Genomic DNA, 26,185 nt, shown 5'->3' on the forward strand with positions numbered 1-26,185 from the left:
ATAAGAAACAGCTGCTGTCCCTGCAGATAGGCGGCCTTACTGGGATTTTAAAGCTCAAGTACCAAGAAAACAGACATAATTCATGTCCAAGTTCTACTTGTTAGAGTGTTTCCAATGTACATTATATTGCTTATTTGCCATGTGTTTTATTTATTTTTTCTTTCCATGGAAGTTTTTCTGATCAGTATGTTTTGTCACATGCATGGCTTGAGCAGATTATGGGAAGTTACTGTTTTTCCAGTGTCCAGAATCTGGCTTTTTAGGTCATATAATTGTAAAGTTCTGTGTGTTAGTGCCTTCTTTTCAGTCTGTGGTTTGCAACAAATTGTCACAGCTATTTTCCTTGCTAGTTTTCAACTGTCACTGGCTATAATTGTCTCTGCAAAATTTAGCTCCTCATATTGTGATAAACAGAAAAACTCAGAATGAGAGTAGAGATACCTTGCTAATAAAATATTCTTGCAGTTCAGAACTACTACAGTAGAACAGCATGGATTAAAAAAGGTTTAGATATAGTAACTATTTGTTTCTTAATAACAAATTATCACAGACTAACTCGATCGACTCTTAGGAGGAGATGTTAGTAATCACCAAGGAGAGAGACAATTATCATCATTATTGACAAGTAATTTTTTCTTGCAATTATGCTATTCCCATCACTTACACTGTAGAAAAAAAAAATCTACCCCCCCCCCCAAAAGGATAGCTAAGTAATGATTAATTATTGGTGACTGTATCAGTATTAAACCGATAGGCTAAAATGCTTTCAGTATGCTAATGTTCTTTACTCCATTTCTTCTAACTAAAAAGCATGATTCTTATCAGAAAGTGAATCAGTTCCCCAAGATAAATCCTGAATAACAATGAAATTATTTTGGTTGTATAATTAAGCGGAACATTGGGTAGTCTTGAGAAGATGAAACTATTTCCAAATTTCCTATTTGGGTGCAGCTATTTTTTCACTAGCTTCTGGAAGATCAAATAGTTAGAATGGCAAGGACAGTTTCCCTCAAACTCATTGCCTGGAAGAGGGTTGAGAATGTCTATATGGGAGGAAAAGATGCATCATACCTCCTGTTATTGCCATTTCTTCATTTTAAACTCGGCAAAGTACTTGTTACAAGGACCATCATACTGGGTTAGATGAAAGATCCACCTAGTTCTGTATCTTGTCTCCAGCCGTGGCCAATAAATGGTACTCGGCAAGCAGGATAAGCTCAAGCATATAGTTCTGTTTTATGAAGCGGCACATCAATCATTCAGGCTAAGACAGAAGGTAGCAGTTTACTTGTTAAGATAAAGAATACTCAATAAGGAATAAAATACTGCTGCTCTAATACATTTTTATGCACAGTGATTATTCAGATAGTAAACAGTAAGATACCAGTATGATTCTAAATGATCATATAACATGATTTTGAAAAGCAAAATTTTTGGAAGTGAACATAATTTTATGTTTCAAATAGATACATCTTGTAATATAATACATAATTGACTTGGGACATTCCAAATGTGAAAAGGCAAAAGATTTTCCAAGTTTGTTGGATAGCGCAGCTGTAAGGCCCAGAAATTAGAGCAGAGACCTGAGGTCATATGGAGCAAGGAACACTAATACATGCTAGCACACTTCAAAAAAGATCTTTGAGTATCCGTGTTACTGTAGTCAAGGCTGCCTCCTCACTCAGGAGGTGCTGCTCTTGGCCATCACAATGGTTGTGTGTTGTGTGCCAATCCATGGCATGGATGAGTACCAACAGAACGGCACTGCAAGTACAGTAGGCCCAAGCTGATAATTTAACAGATTTAACAGAGTCAGAAGGAATCTCATCATCATTACAGGAGTTCTACCTCCTACATAATACATACTTTCTTAATTTTACACATTATTTTCATCTACTTCAACAAATTGTGATTGACTTACGGAGCAGATGAGACAAGCCAGAGCTCCAATGATTCCACATTTGAAGACAGAGGCAAAAAGCAAGAACTGAGAGAGGGCAATGTATAGAATATACTTTTACAGCTATTGCTAATAAAAGAATCACAGAAGTTAGAAATTAAGTGTTCTTTGTGTTTATTCTTTTAAAAAACTGTATCTGCTCCAGAATACTGGAAGGGATCATTTCTTAGAATATTTTAAGAGACTGAATAAATTTAGGAGAAATAACTAGGAGACATCCTCTGAAAGCCTGTTTTTATTACAGCTTCTTTTTCTATTTGATTTTTCAGACAACATGAGATTCTGTTGGACATACTGTGTTAATTAGATGTAGAGTTTTGTGGAAATGCATTCTGGTTTACAATTATAAGTAAGCTTTTTGTAACAGAAAAATACCAATAAAACATGACTCACTGTATGACAGCCTGACATAAGTTAGAGATCAGATAGATGAAAACAGATAAATTCTGAAAGGGTGGGCTGGTCTGTCACTACCTGTGCAGAGAGGATAAGCTATTGCTTACTTTCTGTTCATGGCATTATGGTTTATCAGTTAAATCTAATGTTGTTACACCAGTACTTGTATATCTGTATATCACATCAATCAAGCTGTTGTGATATAAAATAATTTTGTTTGCAGTTTAAGCAAAAAATAATTTCAGTCAGGATGAATTTCATCTTTATTTCATGAAAGCTCCCATGAGGAGAAAGATACTTGTAGACAGCAGGTAGAGTTTACAGTTTTTTCCCCTTCTCTGTATGGTTAAATTGGAGGGAGAGAGAACTTTTTGACACAAAAATACAAGAAGTAATGAATTAAAATACAGGTGGTGGTTTTCATGCCCACCTCTTCCACAGTGTTCCAATCCTTTTTAATAAGAAGCTTAATTAAACTATGTGCAGACTGTGAGAGAATGAGATACTAAGTGAAGGCTTCTGTGAGAACTACAGATTTGCTACAAGTCCACAATTAAAAGAGAGCAAAATTTCAAGAATTTCTTTAGGAAGTAGTCAAGTGATCAAGCATAGCTAAGTAAAGCAGGAAACTGCCACGTTGTACCAGTGATCCCATCTCAGACATGAGAATATTTTATCTGGATCAACGAATAGACTCAGCTGAATGTGCCAGCCTTTGGCAGCTGATTCTGAATTTACAGGGGTTTATAGGGCAAGTGGTACATGGCTGAGTTATATAATGTTACACTTAATATTCAGTCTGTATTTAAAAATATGTTGAAATATTTCATATATATATAGGACATCAGGAGACAGGGATGATTCTTGAGTAACAGCTCTCAGTGACGATGAACAGTATTTCTTGTATTTATGTAAATACCAAAGATGTGCTTATCATTTCAAAATAAAAATATGGAAACAACTTCTGTAAAACCAGAATAACTGTTCAGTTCATTTGTACATATTCATATAAGTGTACTAAGATGAAAATATCTTACTGTAATAAGATCAAAATAAGATCAAAACTTGGATATGGCTTAGCATCTCTGATGAAGCTTTTGCTACATTTCAGCCAGTTTGGGGAAGGGAATTACAGAAGAAGCCGCCTAGCTTGTCTGTCATTCATAAGTCATTGCTTTCATCTCCTACAATATGCATCTAACCAAATAGATTCTGTAATCTGTATTTCTGTAGATTCTGTATTCTGTAGATTCTGTCATCTGTAATTCTGTAACACTTTTCTTTAGCTGTATTTGTGAAAGCCTTTATATTATCCTTATCTCCATGGCAGATTAATTTATATGATCCTTTAAAAAGACCCCTGCATTATGTCTGAAGTGGCGCAATGCGTAAGTGCATTATGACAGAGCAAATCTGTCTATGCACTAGATCAGTGTCGTGTGAGCCCCAATGTAGCAGACAGTTCTACATCTCCATAAGCAGATGAAGTACTTCAGCTGTTACTGTAGTACCATACTTGATAAACGTTGCTTCCAAACCACACAGACCACTAGAGGAGCAAAAGGAATTTTTGAAACTGAATTTTTGGAACTGTCTGGAATTCAGACAGCTGTATGAAAATAACTATTCTTAATTTTTCTTAGGGAAAAGGTTTGTGTCTGCCTGTTTGTGTCTCCTCTGCAGGAGTCATGCAAAATTTTCTGATGCATTTTAACTGATTCAACTTTTGTTGGTGACTCATTTTTTTGGACTATACAGAAAAGCGACTTGGAAAAATACCACTTTAACATAACATTATAATAAATTATAGCACGTCTAAGACACACATGTAATTTCAGAGGATCAAAGCAAGCCCACCATAACCATACTGAGGAACCTAGCTAGGAAGTGATCAACTGCATACAATCAAAACACAGGCACCTCAATCTCACCAGAGGCCCGCTAGCAAAACAGTCTCCTCTAGGCCAGCTTCCTCCTTCATCCTTGAGCAGTACCGTTTGCTCTGGTAATTACCGTGCCAAGGCTTGATTGTTAGCACTATAAGCTCTGCGTGTGCATTCATTCCTCACAGATGTAAAGGCTGGAAATGCGATGTGTGCTATGAACAGATGTTAAATGTGAACCAACACCAGCGCTTCAAGTCCATGATCAAATATCCATAAACAGGGAAGGGCTGTATTTGTGATGACATGGATGTATGAAGAAAGCAGGACACATGCCTTGGTGCCTGTTTCAGGGAAATAAGGCAGGGCTTCAGCTGCCAGCCGATCACGGGGCACTCTGAGATCACATGGGGGACGGTGGTGTCCATGTGGCGGCCATGATGGGCTCAGGACATCCTGGGCCCAAGGAACTGGTGGTACTGCTGAGATGTGCCTGCCACCTGACCAGAAAAGTGGTGGGACTTCTGAGGCAAATAGGTGATGTGCCAGTGAGTGGCAGCAGGGGAGGCACCTGCCATGTCTTGTCTTGTATGAAAGTGTCCTGCAGCTACTTTTTGTCTGTTTGCAAGGAACACACATGGGTGGGTTTTGGCTACTTCTTTAGAGGAAGTAACGATAAGGAAAGAAGGCAGCAGCAAAAGAGAATATTGTTCTCTCTGAAGTTCTCTGAATTCTTGTTTCTACTTTCTCTCTTCTCATCTCTTCCTCTACATATAAAAATACAGCCTTGCCCTGTTCTCTTTACTCTGCTTTTTTTTTGGGGGGGGGGGGGAGGGAGGGAGGGGGTGCAAGGACAAACAGACACAACCCCTGTACAAGCTGTTGCTCTCTGAGGAAGGCTGGAGCTTTTGTAGATAAGGGCTGTGGGAAAGGGAAAGACAGACCACAGCCTCCTCTCATGCATGCCCTTTTCAGCCTCGCTGCCTGCCACATTCTTCTTTGCCTTTTTCTCACCTGTGCAGCCCCTTCCTGAAACCTTATTGTTTCCTCTGATTGGTTCCTCCAGCTTCTTTCTTCCTGCTGGTCTTCTTCTGAACCTGTGGTTGCTGTTATAACACTGCTTTACTATTTTGGAGAGCAGTGAAATCCTGTTCTGCCTAAATGTTTGAGAAGGCTGAGATAGCTCTGATATGGAGTAACTCCCCTGAGGATGGTGAGGTTTTAGTGGTAGAAATGCCACCCTCTATTCTGGAAGTTGCTATGGTGTTTTTTTGTTTTACCCTGTTGGATATCTGTTCTCTTTCATCCTCTAATAGTTAGTATCCTTTTAGTTTACAGCTGGATTTTGTGTTCTGTTTCTACCTGGATTTTTTTTGGTCCAAACTTGTTCTTCAGCTTATATAGCTCTTTGATTTTTCTAGTGCTTACTCTCTTTCATATTTATAGATATACATTATCTTTATACAGGCATGTAACCACCTATTCCATTTACCACCTCAACCTTTATCTTTTTAGACTAAACCAGCCAAGTTTTCTCAATCTCTTTTTAATAGATAGGCTTGAGACCCTTTACCTCATGTTGGTGACTTTTTTTGTTGCTTGCTCCTATTTTGAAAGAATCCTTCTTGAATGTGAGTGACCTGTGCTCTGTGTATAGTAGCTCTTACTACTGTCCTTAAAATATTCTCCCTAATCCTGTGCTCCTAGGATCATAGCTGCCTTTTCCTGGCGGTATTCCACTGGAGGCTGAGTGGGCTTGTACAGACTCACCCGACGGGCCGGCGTACTGCTGGTGGGGTAGCCACAGGCACACAGCACTCATTTAAAGCTTGGCGGGAAAAAAAAGGCCAAAATGTAGGGAAACATTTACACACACTGTACTGCCTGCTGCCACAGTTACCAAGTCTGCATCACCTCAGCTAGCTATAAACTAGATAGCACAGGTGTAAATGTCTAAAATCATACTTGCTACAGATCTCAATGACAATAGTTATTCTTAACTATTGACCCCATCCTGTCTTTTTTGCATTAGTGATTTAATTTTTGTGCTGTCTTCTTGCCTTCATCCAGATTCCAGGAGTATAAAGCCTATTTTGGTTATGCATCCCTCTTACAGAAATTAAGAGAGTAATGATTTGGACAGTACTTCTTTGATTCACCTTCATTTTGAAAATCTCTTTCCTAGGTCAGATTTTATCTTCTCTTCCCCTCCCTCCCCCTGCCCTGTGCTGATCTCCCTGTATTTAGCAGAGGCAAGCAGATGCAGACATAAAACAACCAGCCACAGCCTGCTTCATCTTTTCTTGTTGGTAAAATACATCTTAGGTTCTACCTTCTGTTGCTCTTCTTGTGTCTGAGACAATAATATCTTTTCAAACATATATTGTCAATTTACCAGGAGCAGTTTCTTTCTGCACAAAGAGTCACCGGAGGGATTTGCTTAGAGCTAGCTCAGTGTTGTGATCATGTGGTCAGCCATAGGGCACAGTTTTGTGATACAGCCGGTGGGGTCTGTACTGCCTGCTCTGTGCTCTGTTCTCCTAGCACTAGAGTTTGTGTGGCTTCAGAGTGAGCCTGTTTAGCAAGCTGAAATAGGAGAAAAAACAGAATTCACTTCTACCATTTTAGCTCCCTAAACTGTCTTACCGTGGGATCAAATGAAAGTGTAGCACGCATGATGTGCACAGCTGCAGGTGGAGGTGCAGACTGAAACTCTTCCTCAGCAGCAGCTGGCAATTGGTTTAGTCTAAACCATACTGAAAAAGAAGAAGTTTTATATTCTCTTTGTGGATAGATCAGAAGGTATGAAAATGTGTTCCTTATTTCAAAATGTTTGCCTATCTTGTCAAGAAACTGTTCATATGATTACTGATTTAAATAGTCAGCAGAATTTCCAGCTGATCACAAGAGATGCATCATTCTCACCTTGATTAGTTGAACTTGACTATAGTAACATCCACATCAAAGGGTTCTTGCTTCATTATGAAAAACTGTTCTTGCTCAATCTTCTTGCTTAAAATAATTTTCACTACAAATGCATGCATTTTTTTTTTCTGTTCATGGTGGTGGTAATAAAACTTAATTTGCATAAATATAGAGAGGATAGAAATGTAAGTCAATGGAAGGATTAATAAGAATAAGTAAATATGCTTTCAGTTAAATAGAGCTGGATGACTAGTGAATAATTGAGTACGTTAGTAAAATTCAAAGCCCTGTCTCATAAGCTGAAACTCTTTTCAAATCGCAGGAAACAACTAACAAAATTACAAAAAAGACTTTTTTCATTTCTTTCAGCAGCTTCTTCATTTAAGACCAACTTCTTTCATTCTGTGTAAACAGATTTTATCTTCTGTGCTATTCTAGAATAGAAGACATGGACGGTTGATGCACAAAGGATATTGTGGATGCACTTCATGTTGAAGGGATATTTGATTTCCTTAAAAAATAAGCATCTTAGGCAATAAACATTTAAAAGCAGCCATAGCAACCTGTAGAGTATGTAGCTGATGCTTAAAAATACCTTTTTTTGCTGATGCATTCCTATGCTCCATAGTGTACCTCTCACCTTTAAAACTGTCACACTCCAAACATTGCTTGCACTGAAGAGAATCACTGTTTTGCCTGAAGCAAGGAACATGAGAGTTGCAAAACTGACTCCTCCTCTAATGGGGAGAGCATGTACAAGTACACAGAGTTGTATTTCTCATACAGCTGCCAGGCTGATTATTTGCAGTCAGAGCTCTAAACCTTACAGGCTTTTTCTCTGTTTATCTTTCTGCTTTGGGGTCTTTTGTTTCCCTCTCCCTTTCTGGATTTTTTTTTTCTTTTGAATATATGTGAAACTGTTTCAAATGCTGGATTTTCACATCCTTGTTCAGGAAGCATTCATGAATTGACATGGGTCAACATACTTTTTGTTACCAGGCAAAAGTAAGTACTACAGTTAAACCTGTTCTTACCGTATGTTTACCTGAGTATAAAGGGATCTGTGTTATTGTATAAAGGACAATGTAGACTGTAGTTTTATTAGCAGAGATTAAAAACTTACCAAAAAAAAAAAAAAGGTTGAATTTAATATGGTATGCTAAATACCGTATAGCTAACATTCTATAAAGAGACTGTTCTTAGTTGTCAGTGGTCTCTCTTGTAAAATACTGAAAGAAGTCTGGACACAGAGATACCACTTCTTGTGTACAGTTTTTTAAAAGGACATTCAGGCTTACGTTTATTTTTGGAAAGCATATTTAATGCAGTTGTTAGTACTGATCTGATGTTATTACCCCTTTAAATTATATTATTTATGTTCACTGAATATACTTTATCATTCACTGATAATGGTATGATGGGTGAGAAAATAAACCTCCTGGAGCTCCAGTAACTGCCGTCATAGCTTCTACTGTCTAATGTGTCCTAGCCATTATTTTTTTCTTTCCTGTGTTCATGTGTACATTCACTATTTCCCAAAAACTGATGGTTTGGAATCCTGTTGTGTGGTGCTATCCTCTGAATTCATCACTGTTGGCATAGACTGAAAGTTGAAGGGAAACATGGGTGTCAGACAAGAAAGAAAAGGAAAGCTGGTAGCTGAGCTTCAGAAGGGTAAAGAAGGAGGTGTGATTTGATTCTGAGAGCATATTTTTAGCCATTTTTCCCTGCATCCTATTGAAACACTGCATCATCATCATCTGTAATATTTTCACTATACCAGCAGTCACCTGGGAATTCATTAATGGTCCGGGAAGGAGAGGGGAAGTTAAGACTGCACATAGTTTTCTTTGCTATCAATTCCCTCTAGAGAGCGCAGCAGCCTGCAAGACAATGTATGGATTCTGTTTCCCTATTAACAACGTAAAACTTTCCTGCTGCAGAAATCCTGTGCTGCAGCTATTAGTCTTTTCTCCTTCTTTTGAGAGACGGATTGCTATTATTGAGCTGAACTAGGCACTCCCTTCCCCAAGGCAGGTGGTGGATTGCCCATGCAGCGAACAAGTTTAAGCAATTGGTAGTGCTTGAATGTCTGTGTAGCAGATGCAGCCATTTACCATATGTGCTTTTAGTGGAACAAGTCTCTATAGAAAGGCTGTGGTATGATTGCATATCGGTCTGCTGTGATGAAATGCTGCCTAGTTAAATGGTCTGGCATGAAGATTAACATCTGCTCCCGTTTGGTGTACGACTTACAGATACTGAAGGAAAACAAAATCTAGAGAAATGCAGTTAGTGTGAAGACAATGAGGGGCAAAAATTGATATGTAATCCTAACATTTTTTATGTTGCTAGAATTGGATTGGAAATCTTCCAGAATGAATTTTCTTGTGAAAGATGTCATGCTTTGACACAGCAACATTATCTAATGGACTGGGCTCAGAAGAATGATTCAGGACTCTGAATCTTCATCCTAAATCTGAGAAGGGCTTTATATGGTCTTGAATTATTTCCACTGGATTGTCTTCTTTTATTGCCAAGCTAAAGATCCTTTTCAAAGGTGTGGAGTTCTCATGGCGCTGTGGCATGAATTAGCACCACTAGCAAATGAAGCTCCCTATCAGAAACAGGAACAAAGGTGGGTTTTGAAAGCTCTTGCCTTTATTTAGAACTTGTGGAAGTTTGACATTAACTCATTCCTTACCACAGCAAAGCAAATGGCATTTAACCACTTCCTTCAGCTCCATCACGATTTCAGTCCAAGCTTTTAGTCTCCCAGGCTTGTATTCTTCATCAAAATTACATACAAGTTAATTAGAGAGTCATAAAACAATGTAAATGCTTTGCTCCTACTACCTCTTGGTTTTGCCTTGTTTGAAGCTAATGTTCTGGTACTTCCAGATATTCAGAATAACAAACTTCAGTAGCATTTTTTATATATTTATGTACAGGTATATACATGTATATCTGTACATACATATTTACGGATATACATATCAATACACTTTTTATCCTTCAGGATGGCTTTTGTCTGGGTTTGTCCCAGGTTCTTGCCATGCAATACCCCTCCTTCCAAGATCTATTCTACCATAAAAATCTTAGCATCTCCTGTGGCTTCAGCTTCAAAGACATCCTTTTTTCCTTCGCTACAACTGTCTTTCAGAGAGGCTGTGCTACTTAACAAGGTAGAATCCAAGGACAATTTACCCTGTACCAGAAATTCTTGAAATTAGGACTGTAAATAGTTGGACTAAACTAATGGACTAGTGATTTTCCTCTTCACTCGCAAAGACTTTCTCACTGACTTTTTCCTGACTGGTCTCCTACACTTTTAGGGGGACCCCCTCATTCTCTGCTTTGGTCTCCCTTCTCGTTTAGCTGTGATTGCTATCACATTTTCCTTAGGCTTGCTTCTGAGTTAGAAATGTCCTGTCACATTAGTCTGTACTTACTCCCTCTACATGGGAAGCTAAGCTAAACTTGATTCTTATGAGAATGATCTTAACCCGTTTAAAGAACCAGCTCATGTTATTACAATATCCTTTATTGATCAATCAGCTCTAGTTGGACCTATTCTGCAATTTTCCCCTCCCCCCAAGTTATCACTGTGAAGCAATTTAATAATATGTTATGAAATCAAGGATTCAAAATTTTCCATGAGCTGCATAATGAGGGAAGGAAGGTTTCTCACTTTCTTGTCCTTCCTCTCTCCCATCTTTTTTATTGCCTGACTGTATTGAAGAGGTCATCGCCTAACTGGGAGAACAGTATCTCACAATTCTGGTAGATACTGGTTGTATTTAGCATGACCTTTAATCCTTGTAAATTTACTTGCTAAGAAACTTTCATATCCAGTGGACCTTTTTTTACAATCACATTTTAGTCCTTAAAGTTCCCCTTACTGCAACTACCAGTAGAGCCACAGATAATTACAGTGGTAAGAGTAGTTTTGTGGACATTATAATTGGACTTGTGTATAACTGATTTTTCAGATCATTGGCAGTTCTGAAAAGTATTTTTTAAAAGACTGTAATTGCAATTATCTGTTTTTAAACTGTATTTTGGCAAATTGAAAGGACCATAATTCAGGCTGGACAAAGCCTTCAGCTAATGCTGTCTAATCTGAAAGAAAATATATAATTTTAGTGCTATTATATAGAAATAAAGTTAAATGAATTAAGAAAGTGTCATATTAAAAAATGTAAAAGTTATATTCATAAAAAATGATGATGAATGATTTCAATGTTTTGGATTATTTTTTAGGTTTTCTTTCTCTTCCAGAATTTTACATCCAGTATTAAAAGTGATGCAACTTATTTAAATGTTTCAGCTGACTTAAGTCTGTATGTCTGGACAAAGGTTCCAGCCAAAATTTTCCTTTTCTAAGATTTACCATCATTTTTGGTACAGTCTAAACTAATACCTACTTTGTTCTGAAAATCTTGTGACTCCTTTTCAAACTGTTGCTTGTCCATTTTACATGACTAAAAAGGAATACCTTCTAATCACAAAAGTACGACTTACGAGACTTAAAACTGTTGCATCTTTCATCAAAATGTTTGTCCCACCTTGTCAAGTGTGAATATTGATATACACATGAATGATCCAGTCATCCCATCTTACTTGGAACGTTATACCCTGTTTACTTTTGCTTCAGGAATTACAAACTCTCACTGTTCTTTGGAGTTCAGTCAAATTACAGAATCGGTTTCTACAGCTGATCAACAGAGGTTTCTTAAGTAATGACAATTCAATTTGTAGGATTTTTCAAAGGAGGTTAATTTCATACTCCCAGAAGAAGCATATGTTTGGTAGACTTCTGCACTAACAGTGATTTTTTCCATATATCACAGAATCACAGAATGGTTGAGGTTGGAAGGGGCCTCTGGAGATCATCTAGTCCAACCCCCCTGCTCAAGTAGGGTCACCTAGAGCATGTTGCACAGGATCGCGTCCAGACGGCTTTTGAATATCTCCAGAGAAGGAGACTCCACAACCTCTCTGGGCAACCTGTTCCGGTGCTCTGTCACCCTCACAGTAAAGAAGTTTTTCCTCACATTCAGACAGAACTTGTGTTTCAGTTTGTGCCCGTTGCCTCTTGTTCTGTCACTGGGCACCACTGAAAAGAGTCTGGCCCCATCCTCTTGACACCCTCCCATCAAATACTTATAGACATAGACAAGATCCCCCATCAGTCTTCTCTTCTCCAGGCTGAACAGGCCCAGCTCTCTCAGCCTTTTCTTGTAGGAGAGATGCTCCAGTCCCTTAACCATCTTAGTAGCCCTCTGCTGGACTTGCTCCAGTAGCTCCATGTCGCTCATGTATTGGGGAGCCCAGAGCGGGACACAGTACCTCCAGTACACCAGGGCTGAGAAGAGGGGGAAGATCACCCCCTTCGGCCTGCTGGCAACACTCTTCCTAATACACCCCAGGATGCCATTGGCCTTCTTGGCCACAAGCGCACATTGCTGGCTCGTGGCTAACTTGTTGTCCACCAGGACTCCCAGGTCCTTCTCCACAGAGCTGCTTTCCAGCAGGTCAGCCCCCAGCCTGTATTGGTGCATGCGGTTATTCCTCCTGAGCTGCAGGACCCTGCACGTGCCTTTGTTCAACTTCATGAGGTTCCTCTCTGCCCAACTCTCCAGCCTGTCCAGGTCTCTCTGAATGACAGCACAGCCCTCTGGTGTATCAGCCACTCCTCCCAGTTTTGTATCATCAGCAAACTTGCTGAGGGTGCACTCTGTCCCTTCATCCAGATCATTGATAAATAAGTTGAACAAGACTGGACCCAGTACTGACCCCTGAGGGACACTGCTATCTGCAGGCCTCCAACTAGACTTTGCACCACTGAGCACAGCCCCCTGAGCTCTGTCTTTCAGCTAGTTCTCAATCCACCTCGCTATCCACTCATCTAATCCACACTTCCTGAGCTTACCTGTGAGGATGTTATGGGAGACAGTGTCAAAAGCCTTGCTGAAGTCAAGGTAGACGACATCCACTGCTTTTCCCTCATCTACCCGGCCAGTCATCCCATCGTAGAAGGCTATCAGGTTTGTTAAGCATGATTTCCCCTTTGTGAATCCATGCTGACTACTCCTGATCACCTCTTATCCTTCATGTGCTTAGAGAACAGCTCATCCAGGATGAGCTGTTCCATTGTTTTTCCAGGGATCAAGGTGAGGGCTGACTGGCCTGTAGTTCCCTGGGTCCTCCTTCTTGCCCTTCTTGAAGACTGGAGTGACATTAGCCTTCTTCCAGTTCTCAGACACTTCTCCTGTTCTCCATGTCCTTTCAAAGATGATTGAGAGTGGCCTAGCAATGACGTCTGCCAGCTCCCTCCCGCCAGCACTCGTGGGTGCATCGCATCAGGGCCCATGGACTTGTGGATGTCTAGTTTGTCTAAATGATCTCTAACCCAGTTCTCCTCAACCAAGGGAAAGTATTCCTTTCTCCAGACTTTCTCTATGCTCTCTAGGGACTGGGATTCCTAAGGGCTGGTCTTAGCAGTAAAGACTGAATATATATATGTGTGTGCATGTGTGTGGTGTGTGTGTACATATGTATATATGTATGTATATATATGTGTGTATATGTATATATGTGCTATTTTCTTTTGGGATTTTTGCTTGCAGTAGAAAAGTTTCATATTTTGAGTTACGGTATTGACCTTGCAGAAGTTTTGTTTATCTTTATTTCAAAGTGAACTAATTATGTGGAATGTTTGTACTGAAGGTTCAGTTACAGCTCTTCTCTTGATGTTATACAGGGGAATTGTTTTAACATCCACTTGCCTATATATTTAAGTAGTACAATATAGGTACTTTGAGGCTTTTTTATGAAAAGCTTTTAGAATATTTTAAAGAAATAATATTTGCTACTAAGTTACTGAGGTCTTAATTTAGATGCTTTGTAATATTGCCAACAGTTCTGATAGAATGGCCTACAATCTGTAGGCTTTTGTTTATTTTTTATTTGAGAAAGGATAGAGAAGAGCACATTGAAATGGTGTCCTTTTCTGAATTTTGGAAGAGTTTGGATCAGAATTCTTAAAATGAGAAATGAGGAAGCACTGAACCTTGAGGAAATTTGCATCAGTTTCTGACTGCAAACCCCATGAGCTGAGGACCCTAACTGTAATTAAAATGGTTCATCTCTAATATGTATATGGATGTTAAATCTGGGAAAGCATACAAAATGTTTACTTTTAATTACAAATAGATATCCTTTTTTCTGTCAAACTAAAACATTTGAGTCAAACTTGATTGTAAGAGCATTTCATAGGATATACATTAAAGAGATTAGAAGAAGGGAGAGAACAGAGATGAGAGTTGAGAGACAAAACAACCAGTTGTATCTCAAATTACAAAGGCAGCTCACTCATGGGGAACAGTTCCAGTCAAGATCTGGTGTAGTTCAAGGCTTGAAAATCCTCTTAAGAATTGCAAAATCATTTGCAATTATAATACTATTTTCCTGTAATTTGAAATCATGTTTTTATCCGAACTTGTTTGATAAAATAAGCACTTAATAGAGATTACATTTACATTTAGTTTTGGGTATTAATCAGTTATCCCCTAATTAATTATTTAATTATGTCCTCATGCATAAAGCTACCTTGTCCTACAGGACCAAATGCATATCTCCTCACAGAAATGAGATTTATGTAATCACATTATCTGTTTATTCACACTTTTTTATCTACTGGATATTTGCAAGGAAATCAGACAGAAAAGGAGAGGTTTCAGATAATGCATTCCTACAAATTTTATAGATGTAAGTGGCCATGTAAAAGAAAAAAAAAGTTCAAACATTTGCAATAACTTGATTCTGTCAGATGATTTCAGGAATTGAGTGTGGCAGCTTGCCTGTCACAACCAAAATATTTAGGAGACAGCAGTTGTAATATATATCTATATATGTCTGTATTGTTTTCTATACTTATGTATATGTTGATAACTTTTTAAATTAAGTATTCCAACTGGCTAAAAGACATAAATCCGTAGGATATCAGACTCATCAGTTCTGGTGGCTATGGAATTTCTTAACAAGACCATCTGACAGAAAAAAAGATTGAAAAGTCTGGAAAAGAAATGCAGTATTCAAAAGTTTCCAGACTCCTGACAGGCTGCTTTATTTAGTTTATTTTTCCATATTTCATTGAGAATTAGGAAATTGGAAGATAAGAAAAGGAAACCTATTTTAAAAAATCAGTACAAAAACACAAATAAGTGTAAATCTCAAAGCATTTACAAACATTTTCATAGTCCAGGCTTCTTCTCTTATATTGTGGGTGTTGGGGAGGGGTGTGGAATATTCCAAAAATGTTTGCAACACATGAGCGTTACACATGTGTACACATATTGTACCTGTACAGAATGCATGAGGCTGCAGCACTGATGCCTCTGGATAAACCCTGCAGTATGCTGTGTGGGGAAATTTGAACCTGGACTATCCTTTAACATAGGTATGAACATAGGAACACTTTTCCCCTATCTGCAGCAGGTACCTGCCAAGTGCAGCTGTGGCTCTGCCTGGTGGTCAGAGTCCAGGACATCTGCTCACAGCTTGATCAACAGAACTGGACTACTGCTGTTGCTGCTTCTTGACCCCTAAATATTAGCTGGGAAATCATGAGAGTTTAAGGAAGCCAATCTAAAGAGAGTAGGCTTTTACTATAAAAGGTGAATTTCATTTAACTTAATCATGTAATGCAGGGAGTAAATAAAGAAAAATGCAGTTCAGATCCAATATGGCAAAATCATGTGCTATGGTGACATGAAAGGAATGTAAATGATGATTGTGTGAATACAGAGTGAAAATATTAAAAAAAATAAAAAATAAAGATATATTTAAAATTAAGAGCAAAGATTAGTTTGAAAAACATTAGTGGAGAAACTGCCTATTAAGAAAGAAATTTATCTAAACTACCCAGATTCAGTGACAGGATTTCAAGAATGGTTTGGGCATCTGAAGATAGAATCCTCATGTGGAAGTGAGTTCAAGAATAGAAGAGTGCAGCTGGTGTGCTGGGCCCCTTTTTGTTTTAAGTAATAATATAAAGTATCTTAGTCTATATAAGGTAATTGAGTAAGCTAAAAGCTATGTTTATTGGCTATTTGGCATTCAAGCTATTTCTTCTGATCTTTACTCCAGGAAAAGCCCAATCTCATGTGCCTTGCATCATCACTGTACCCTAATTGCCATATTTCTGCTTAGTCTTAAGTAATGCTAAATTAACCCAAACTGCCTGTAATAATTACTAATATATGTTAAAATGTATATCCTATCCCTAATGGTTATCATATACTGTTTCCTAGATTATTTCAAGTCAAATAGTATATATATCAATTGACTTCCTTGAGTAGTAGTAACATGGCTGTCTATTGTCACTCAAAAGGAAGTGGAGAGGTGAAGAAAAGCTATCACCACTGAGGCAAATGCAATAGTATGGGTTAAAGAACAACTTTTGCACAAGGTAAGAGGTGCCATGCCCCCCGACTTCTGCTGGAAATCCTGCCTCTCTCCAAGTCACATGACCATCTGCCCTAGATGCTCCTCCCCCTTTTCCAGTCATCTGACCCATTTACTCCAGAAGTTTGTGGGTTCCTTAGGACCAAGAAGTCCTCCCTTTGCGCATAAGGGCTGCCATTTTGTCATGGCCATGTCTCATGTGATCCCAGAACTCCCTGTAATTCACTGGCACCTGACACTCTCTTGTCTGGTTTATCTCAGTAGTACGTAAAAGGCTGTCATACGTGTATATGAATGGGTGTGTAGAAAGATACGTGTGAGAATGTACAGAGTGTATAAATATGTAAGTCTATATGTAGTTATACTCCATTATAAATATATATTATATGAAGACTATATAAAAGTGTGCAGATAGAAAGGATATTTAGCAAGAGATAATGAAATTAACAATTCAAAATTTAACCTAAATAGAAAGAAAATTAAATGAAAGTACAGTTGAAGGGGTTGAGAGTGCATCAGAGAGGGTGGAGGACATGAACAAATTTGAATGTGTGTGTTGGGTGAAAGGCTAATCCTGTGAAGCTAACCAAGCTAACCACCATCCATCCCCCGCCCACCCATAGAACAGATCAGTCCTGTTTAGCTGAACAAGAGGCCCCTTCACCTACCTTCCAACCAGCCAGATCACCACACAGTAATACTGGGGCAGTCTTTGGACTTTGTGCTGTGCTACAAGATATAGGCAACATTGCCTACTAAAGCTGAAAGCTGGAACAAAAAAACACCTCCAATGGAGGTGTATAGGGACACTAAGAAAAATCCCAAAGAGACTTTCTAAAAAGACCATGCACATTGGATAAAAGATGGCTTGGATTTTGGAAACATGACTAAGGTGAGTGAAAGATGGAGAGGGAGTGGGGCTACCGTTGTGTGTAGGTACCTGGGTCTACCTACAACTGCGAGTGAGCTTACAGCTGCTTGTAATACCATTGCAGGGTACAGGTTTGTGATGTATGTGTTTGCTTGTCCTTATATCAACATGGATTTTATAGCACATTTTTAAAATGTAATCCTGGCTGATTAGGTAGAAGACAGCATTGTTCTGTGAACTGTTGTCGCTCCCATTTGGGACCACAGTGTTCGAAAAAAGGTACAACAATTACAAGAAAGAACAACAGCTTCGAAAGAAAATAAACAGTAAAGATGCCAGACAGGTCACCATCACCCCACTGCCCAATTAATAAAGTTTCACTGAGCATGACTTAAGTTGATTGTCTGATGTTTGTTTTCCTATTTGTAGTAGTAGCATGTTACTAGACGTGTCTACACTGCATCATCTCTTAAAAGGCATCTACTGTGCTTCTGGGGAAATGAGAAGTTTTGGAGGTGTAAATCCCCTTTTTGGAGCAGCCTAGAGGAGATCTGATCAGAGCAGAACCAAGTGACAGCATGGCTTGCAAACCAGGACATTTCCAACATACATAAGGCAGTGAGAAAGCACTTTAAAAGGGGAGAGGTGATTGTGGCAGAGGTGGACACACAGTGTTTGGTGGAATGCATCAACTTTCTAAGCACAGTAACAGTGTTTAGCACATCTGAATGGTGATGGGTGTATTATCCATATATGCCTGGGGGCTGTGGCTCTAAAAAGCAGAATGGGTTCTGAAATAGCTGAGGCTTTTAAAACGATTTTTTTGCCTCAGAGGTTACAGACTGACCAGGGAATGGAATTTTTAAACTAGCCTTTAGACAAGCTGTTAAAGCAGTATAAATTTCACCACTTTGTTACTAATAATGAAGAAGAGGCCTTAACAGGATGCTAAAAAACAAGATGTGGGGACATTTTACAGCACACAGCACCATTTGCTACATTGATGTGTTACTGGAGCTATAACCAAAGCTTCCACAAAACTGTCAGAGCCAGACCTGTGGATGTGAAAACTTCAAGTTCTGCAATGATTTCGAAAACTGTTTCTGCAAATTGGTGTAAAATCAGAGAAAATCACCTTCACTCAGGGAGACCATGTGAGGCTGTCTAGAACAAAGGTTATGAGCAGATGGTCACAGATGAAATTTTTTGTAGTGGTTGAAACTGTGAGAAAGGGTCAGATACCCATGTACTGCTTAATAAACTACAGTCACCAAGCTGTCAGTGGGATGTTTTACTCTAAAGAACTTCAGAGGATGAACCCTGATGAAGACAGAGTCTACAAAATTGAAAAGATCCTATCAGTAAAAATAGAAGGAAGAAAGAATCAGCTGTTGGTGAAGTGGTGTGGTTGGCCCCAGAAATTCAACAGCTGGATAAAAGCCTCCCAAGTTCACAATGTTTAGCAATTGAAGCCAGTGGATGAGGAGGAAGAATGACAGATGATTGCATTTTTTTCCATCATGCTCACCAACAGTGCCTGCCCAGGATTTTCCCACAAAACACCAGTTTGAACTTTACCAAAGAACCGTTGATGCCTCTGGGAGCTGTCAGGCAAGTGGGAGGTGGGACTTGCAGAAATACAATGCCCACACAGCTTGAAAAACATTAATAGTGCTGGAAATAGTGCTGCTGGGTAAGACATGGCATTATTCTTTGCTGCGAGTCTATTATCCCTCCATATGCATATTATTGGAAAGTATAAACACTTAGTAGCTCCTGCAGCAGAGCTTTAACTCTTTTGTTCCTGTGATTAGGAAAACAAAGCTTAAAACAGATGAAAATCCTTAAATTTTTTGTACAGCTAGGGAGATAGCAAATGTTTTGGGAGCTTCTTCTGGGGTTGTAAGAATTTCCCTTTTCAGCTGACATCACTGGAAAGTTTGTCTTGATCTACCTGCACACAGGTCTGTATATTGGTTGGAGACTTCTGGTCCTATCATGCTGCTGTGTTTTGCCCGTGGTGATAGCAATGAGATCATTACAAAATAAGGTGCAATATGTGCCAGTGAATCAACATCACAGCAACACAGTCAGCAATGAAAACAAGCACATTTTATTTTGCTTTGGCAAGGGGACTGAAGTTGCATCCGTGTCCCTGGAAAACTCCAATATTTTAAGAAGGCATATCAACATGTAGTTAAGAATAAGTAGTAAAGGTAGTAGTAAAGAATTAAAAGGACAAGGCTTTTACATGAATGTTCTCCCTAGTTTTCAGGCATTTCACATGCAGGACACTGTAATGTGTGGGGCTGGAGTAGGAGGTATATTCCACAGCTGCTTTTCAAAAGCTGTATCACTTTTCCGAAGGAGTTTGGAAATTACTAAGCTTCATGCTAAAAGTGCTGCTTAAACATTGCCAAGGATGTGATCAGATGCATCCCCCAGGCTGTTCTGGCCAAGTTGCAACCAGTGGCAAAGCAGGAGGTCTCATATTCGGAGAGAGAGCTTTAAAAAAGAGACGTGTCACAGCGCTGAAGGGAAGGCCCTCCTCAAACCCTTAAAAGGGGAAGGATGGGTGGTGCCAGGCTGCATTCCAGTCAGGCCAAGAAGAAGAAAAAGAGTAACAAGTTATACTGGACAGTGAAAAAGAAGCAAGAAATCTAGAGAAAGTGTGTCCATTCTACCGTTGGAAAAGGAGAGATATTTTAACAGGACTGGGTTTTGTGCACAGCTGCTTGGATCCAAGCTGGGTTTGTTTGAAGTGGCCCCAGGACAGACCAGCATCAAGAAGAGCCTGTTCACTGAGATGCCCTAATTTTCAGCTGCAATGCACCCCTGGACTTTTTCACAGCTAGGAATGGGGAAGATTATGTAGGCCTGAACAACACACTGCTGTATTTTTGCAGCAAAACTGTAGAAGAAAATAGCTTGTCTGATGAATTAGCGGTTGGCGTCTGTTTTCAGCCAGTTGGATGTTACACTGGGAGACATCCTCCTTCTGAGTTTGTGGGAGCATAGTCTGCTCTGTAGGGGGTGAGATGTCCTGGAAGTTGCCTGCGGTTCATCTTCTGTCCTAACAGGAGACTTGCACTGCTGCATCAGATTCAGAAAAGGCATTCACAGTAGAGGGGCCTTTTGGTAAGTGTAACCCCATTGCCCTTGTAACACTGCAAAATTTAGTTTTGTTTCAGAAGTCCCAGCCCAACTATCATTTATCCAATGCATATGGTTGCCTTAGGAAGTCCTTTCGGGGATTTTTCTTAGTGTCCCTACACATGTGTTCTTGTGGAGTTGACTTTTTGTTCTGACTTTCTGTTTTAGAAGGCAGCGTTGCCTGTATCCTGTAGCAAGCGCAAAGTCCAGAGACTGTCCCAGTATTACGGTGTGGTGATCCGGTTGGTTTGAAGATGGGTGGGGTGGTCTCTTGGTTCGACTCACAAGATTAGCCCCTTGTCCCACAGACGTGTTTGATTTTCCTCATGCACCCTCCCACTCTGGTGCACTCCCACCCCCTTTTAACTCCTATCCCAAACACATTAGGAATTATTTAACAGTATTGTTAACTGGTGGCTCAAGACTCTATTTTCTTTTTATTTAATTTTTCTTTCTATTCATATTTAAACATTGTTAATTTCAGTACCTCTTATTAAGCTTTTTTATACATAAACTTTTATAAATATATACTCATATAGATACATATATGGAGAAGTATGTCTAGAGTTGTATAAATATATACATTTATACATATTTGTACACTGCTATATATAGAAATGTTTACATAGCTGTGTCATATATGTCATGAATGTATGAATATATGAATAAATATAAACAGAAATAAAAACTGAAGTCCCCTTTTGGGCGAAGGGAGGACTTTCTGGTCTTGATATACTTCTGGACTGAACAAAGAAGTGTGGCTTCAGCTGCCAGCCAATCACAGGGAGATCTGAGATCACATGGGGTATGGTTGTATCAAAATGGCAGCTTCGCATGGGCAGAAGAGGACTTCCTGGTCCTAAGGGACTTGACCTAGTTCCAGCGTAAACCAGTCATATGACTGGAAAATGGGAGGTGCTTTGGGGGCAAATGGCTCATGAGACTGTGGGCTGGACTTCCAGCAGAAGTGAGGGTGCCTGGCATTTGCCGTGTAGAAGAGTTGTACCTTGTATGAAAGTAGTCCTTTAATTACCAACAGGAAAGGGAGAAGTACATGGTTTTTTGACAAGCAAGGGAAACAGGCATTTACTGCCACTTTGTATGAGCAGGAGTGGGTTCTCCATTAGAGAAGTGTCTAGTGGAAACGATCTTAAAGCCAGGATCTGGCCCTGTGACTACCTAATTTGGGCTGAATGACTGATCCTTTTCAGAATCTGAAAGAGGATGGGAAATGAGGAGAGAAAATATTTCCTTTAAACAATAGGCTACTCAGTCAGCAGTTTCTGTAATCTGCTTGCGATTAGTGCCTCTCTGGTTCTTTCAAGTGGAGATTTTTAACTGTTTCCTTCTAAAGAAGGACAACAAGTCTTGAGGACAGAAGAGAAGCAGTGATGTCATACATCTTCGCTGTGGTGAGGCTTTCAGCACAGTTTCATGAAATTCTCATAAAGTAGCTAGAAAGACAGTCTAGATTAAACTGCTGTAGGTTGGATACACAGCTCCTCGGAAAACCATATACAAATGGTTATCAGTGGGTCACTGTCAGAATGAAAGGACAGTCTGAAACAAACTGCAGGGGGCTAACTCCTTGGTGTAGCAACTAAACAGTATTTTCATTAGTGACTTAGGCAATGGCATGCCAAATATATTTATTAGACAGTACCACAGTGATAGAGACTTCCAGTTTGCTGTAGAACAGGAACAGAATGTAAAACGATTTTGATAAGCTATATTATTTCTGAAAAAAAAGTTATTCTCTAGAGACAAATGCGAGATGCTCAGTCATGCAAATACAGGAAAGAGGGAACAATGAGCCAGGAAAATCTTCCTTTGTATAAATGGGAGCTGTAGTGGTTCACAAGAGGAACAGGAGTCAATAGTGCCATCCTTCTGTGATGAAAGCAAATACCATGCCAGGATTTATGAACAGCAGCATAATTTGTAGTGTACGAAGTAATCCTTTTATTCTCTTTGGTATTTTCAAGGCCTCAACTGAAATGCCATGTCATTTTGGGGCACTGTACTTCACAAATGATATACAAAGAATCTATAGGAGAGTAACGAGTATTTGGAGGTCTGGAAAATGTGGCATATGAGAAAATGAATCAAGACTGATCAATCTAAAAAAGAGAAGCCAGGGGTGATATATTTGAAGTGTACAAAGTAGCATTCCTTAGCTCCTGCAAAGAGACAGGAATAGTCTGGCTTTTGTTGCTTGTAGACAGCAAAAAAATAATTGGATTAAGTTGCAGCAAGGAAGATACAGATCAGATATTAAGAACATTATAATAATAAAGATAATAAAGCAGTAGCCTAGATTGCCTAAGGAGGTTGTGAAATTCCGTAACTGGAAATTTTTAAGAACAGATTAAGCAAATCTTAGTTAGGAATGAAATGGATATTGTTAGTCCCTCCTTGGGGCACTTAGATGGTCGAGATGACCTCTTGAGACCTTTTCTAGTCTAGTTTACTGAAAAACTTCCATGCATGCAGTTATTAGGATGTACATTCTTTGAAACAGGAACCATATATTCTGTATTTGTATAGGACATAGCAAAGCAACTGATGACTAGAGACGTAGTCATTGTAGTAACTAAACTATACTAATGATATCTAATCAGCATGCTGTGTTTTGTAATGGTGAAAAATAACTGAAAATGAGTCAGCATGCCATCAGTAAGAAATAGCCATGTTTCAGAATTGCATGGCATTATTCATAGAAGCTTAGCTATTTTGAACTTTATTGGGAACAGTCTCGGTGACTGGTATAGGCAATAATCATGTTTTGATATCAGCAATCGTAACTATAATTTATCATTTTATTATAATTTTGTCAACATAGTCACAGGACCACTTTAAATATTTTAAAAGTTAAAAGCTCAGTTGACGTAGTAGACTTTATAGCACATTATATTTACACCTTCCGTACATTAACTGCTCAATCCTTACCCCTTCCAGATTGTGATTGTCATTTGTCCCATTTAGTAAGGTGGGTTTGATTTTTGCACAAAAGCAGGGAAGTGACTTACCCAATGTAATACTGCATATGGTCAAAATGATACCAAGATTCTATTAACCTGACCTTAATTCTACAGCCAAGTTAGATTAATTAACGCCTGAAAATGCACTTAGTGCTGGAAGTGTTTCTGTTTTCCATCTTTTGGTAGAAGTCCTTTTCCAGGCTGAAGTACCCTGAAATAAGGTGAGAAGATGGAATCTGTTTGTGGAGTTACCTGCATTAATATGTATGCAGCATTACAAGGCCAGAACAGATCTTTGTTTTCCAACAGCATCTGAGTGTTACACTTTTTTGATGATAAACCTGGGGTAACATCATTGAACTGATGGCCAAATCTGAAGTCAAGAGTAATTGTTGTCAGTATCATATCTGCCTTTGGAATTTGTTTTCTCCTGAAGCATTAACCAAGAGTTACTCAAATCACATGATTACTAATACTGTGTGCCATTGACTTCAGGGAGCTTTTGGATTTCTTACTTTTTTTCTGTATTCATCATTAATTGCCATACAATCATAACAAGTGTAGAAGATATCAAAAAAGTGCTGCAGTTCAGCCCCTCAGTAAAGAGGAATACCCCCAAATGAGTGATGTCTCATATGCTGTGAAGTGTCTTGATTAAAATGATTTTTTTAATATACTTTTAGACTCTGTTTAACTAATAATAAGGTATTCATAGTAACAGTCTAGCATTTACAGGTTGCTGTCTGGTATTTATTTGCAACTATAGTCTAGAAGAGATCATACTCTGTATAAAGTCTAATGAATGCTTTATTCTGAAGAACTACAAAACCAACACTTTATGAACTGGAGCAGTTTAGAGAAATCAGGCAGGAGATAGAAGTCAGCAGCAATTTACAGCACACAGTGATTTTATACAACACTTTTGGAAGAAAATGTGGAAAAGAGCCTTTCATTAACTAAAATTGTAAGGGGAATTAATTGGTGAAGAGTATATTTTCTTGAAGTGGAATTTGAGCCTGACAGTGGGGATTAGCACTCACTGTTTTAGGAAAAAATACAGTCGTCAGATCTCAGGGTAATTCTACGTCACACAGTGCCAAAAAGCAGAATATATTGGCCTCTGTGGAGGCTACATTAATTACATTAATGCAATGATAGTAATTTAAACACCCAAATTAGCTTATTGAGAACTGGCCTGGTTATCTGTGGATGGCTCTGATACTGCCATGCAGATAGAACCTTTGTTTTGTGTTTCAGATGCAAAGCAAGAAACCTGAATCTCACAACAGTAGTGTAAATCAGGAGTGTGCATGTTGACATAAAGTGGTGCTTTATAGTTTAAAGTAGGGTGAGCTTTATGAGAATCAGGTCTTTAGAAAGACACAATCTCTTGATGCAATGCACAGCCTGACTCTGTAAAGAGCATGAGTGGGTAGGGCAGCTATTGAATGGTGTGTTCTAATATCTGTTTTTCAAAACAATTTCTGAACTCAGTTGCAGATGATTTTCTTAAAAAAATTACATAGTCTTCTACATTGTTTTAAATGATTTTATAATTGTTCTAAAAATAAGTGAACTTCAAACCATTTTCAAACCATTTACCAAATGTGTACATTTGTCTCCAGCATTATTATCTATGCGCTTTCAGTATTACAGTCCCTCTCTCTGACTTCTTGATAAATAATGAAACATATAAATTCATAACAGATATGAAGAAGTTTTGCTGTAAAATGTTGGAAATGTTGATATGCTGAAACAGAAACATTCTATGGGAATATAAAAAGATGTAGTCAAAGTTTGCATTTGTAACAGAAATGGTTTTTATTATGTTTGTTAACCAGAAATTCTAGTTAAAATAGTTGAGAATCTAGGACATTCTCATGAGCTTTTAGAGAATCAGCTCTAGGTCCTTGTTTTCTCTGAACTTGGGTAGAGCCTTTAACTGTAGTATTCTACATCCCAGTTGATTACCCACCAGGATAAAAGTACTAGATGCGTTTTTTTTCTCTGTTTGAAAGAACCCTGAGTAGCTACAGATGTGTTTCCCCTTATCTAGCCAGGGAGATACCTGAGATTAATTTTTAATACTTTTGAGAAATGAAATAGTTTAATTTCTTTTGTGAGTAATCCCACTCTGCATAAATAATAAATTATTAACTGGAGCAGGGATCTTGGCTGCCCAGCATCCTAGATTAATGGTTTTGCTGCTGAATTATGTTTTGTCTTTCACTGTCTGGTTCAATTAATGTTAAATAACTGCAGAAGGGGGGATAGTTCAGACAGGTGGAGTTGAAATATAGAAATTCAGACTTGTCCATAACTCAGTAATAATATTGTTGGCTGGGATATGAGAGATTATGTGAAGGTTTCTGGTCTTTTTAAGGGCTGGACCTTATTTAATCATGCATACACTTGATAGCGGGTCCTATAAAAGGAGTTAAAGAATGGACACAATTAACTGTCTGACATGATTTGTGCAGGCACGCTCTATGGTAGGCAGGGTGGAGGTGTAAGGAGGACAATTTCACTAGGCTGGTAAGGGAAG

General features: G+C 38.8%; 1 protein-coding gene across 8 annotated transcripts in view; it reads left to right on the forward strand.

Annotated features, from left to right (window-relative positions):
* Positions 1-26,185, forward strand: part of LOC112982171 (prolactin receptor) — a 158,125-nt gene that overhangs the window by 59,068 nt on the left and 72,872 nt on the right. For 2 of the 8 annotated variants that reach the window (XM_026098360.2, XM_026098363.2), the window contains exon 1: positions 7,977-8,169. The exons of 4 other annotated variants lie outside the window; for them this stretch is intronic. The gene's annotated coding sequence lies outside the window, so the exon portion shown is untranslated. Of the gene's footprint in view, positions 1-7,976; positions 8,170-9,739; positions 9,803-20,104; positions 20,645-26,185 lie in introns of those variants that run through there. 2 more of the 8 variants (XM_064500671.1, XM_064500670.1) reach the window with 2 other exon arrangements.

The sequence above is a fragment of the Dromaius novaehollandiae genome, chromosome W, assembly GCF_036370855.1.
Source record: "Dromaius novaehollandiae isolate bDroNov1 chromosome W, bDroNov1.hap1, whole genome shotgun sequence".
NCBI lineage: Eukaryota > Metazoa > Chordata > Aves > Casuariiformes > Dromaiidae > Dromaius > Dromaius novaehollandiae.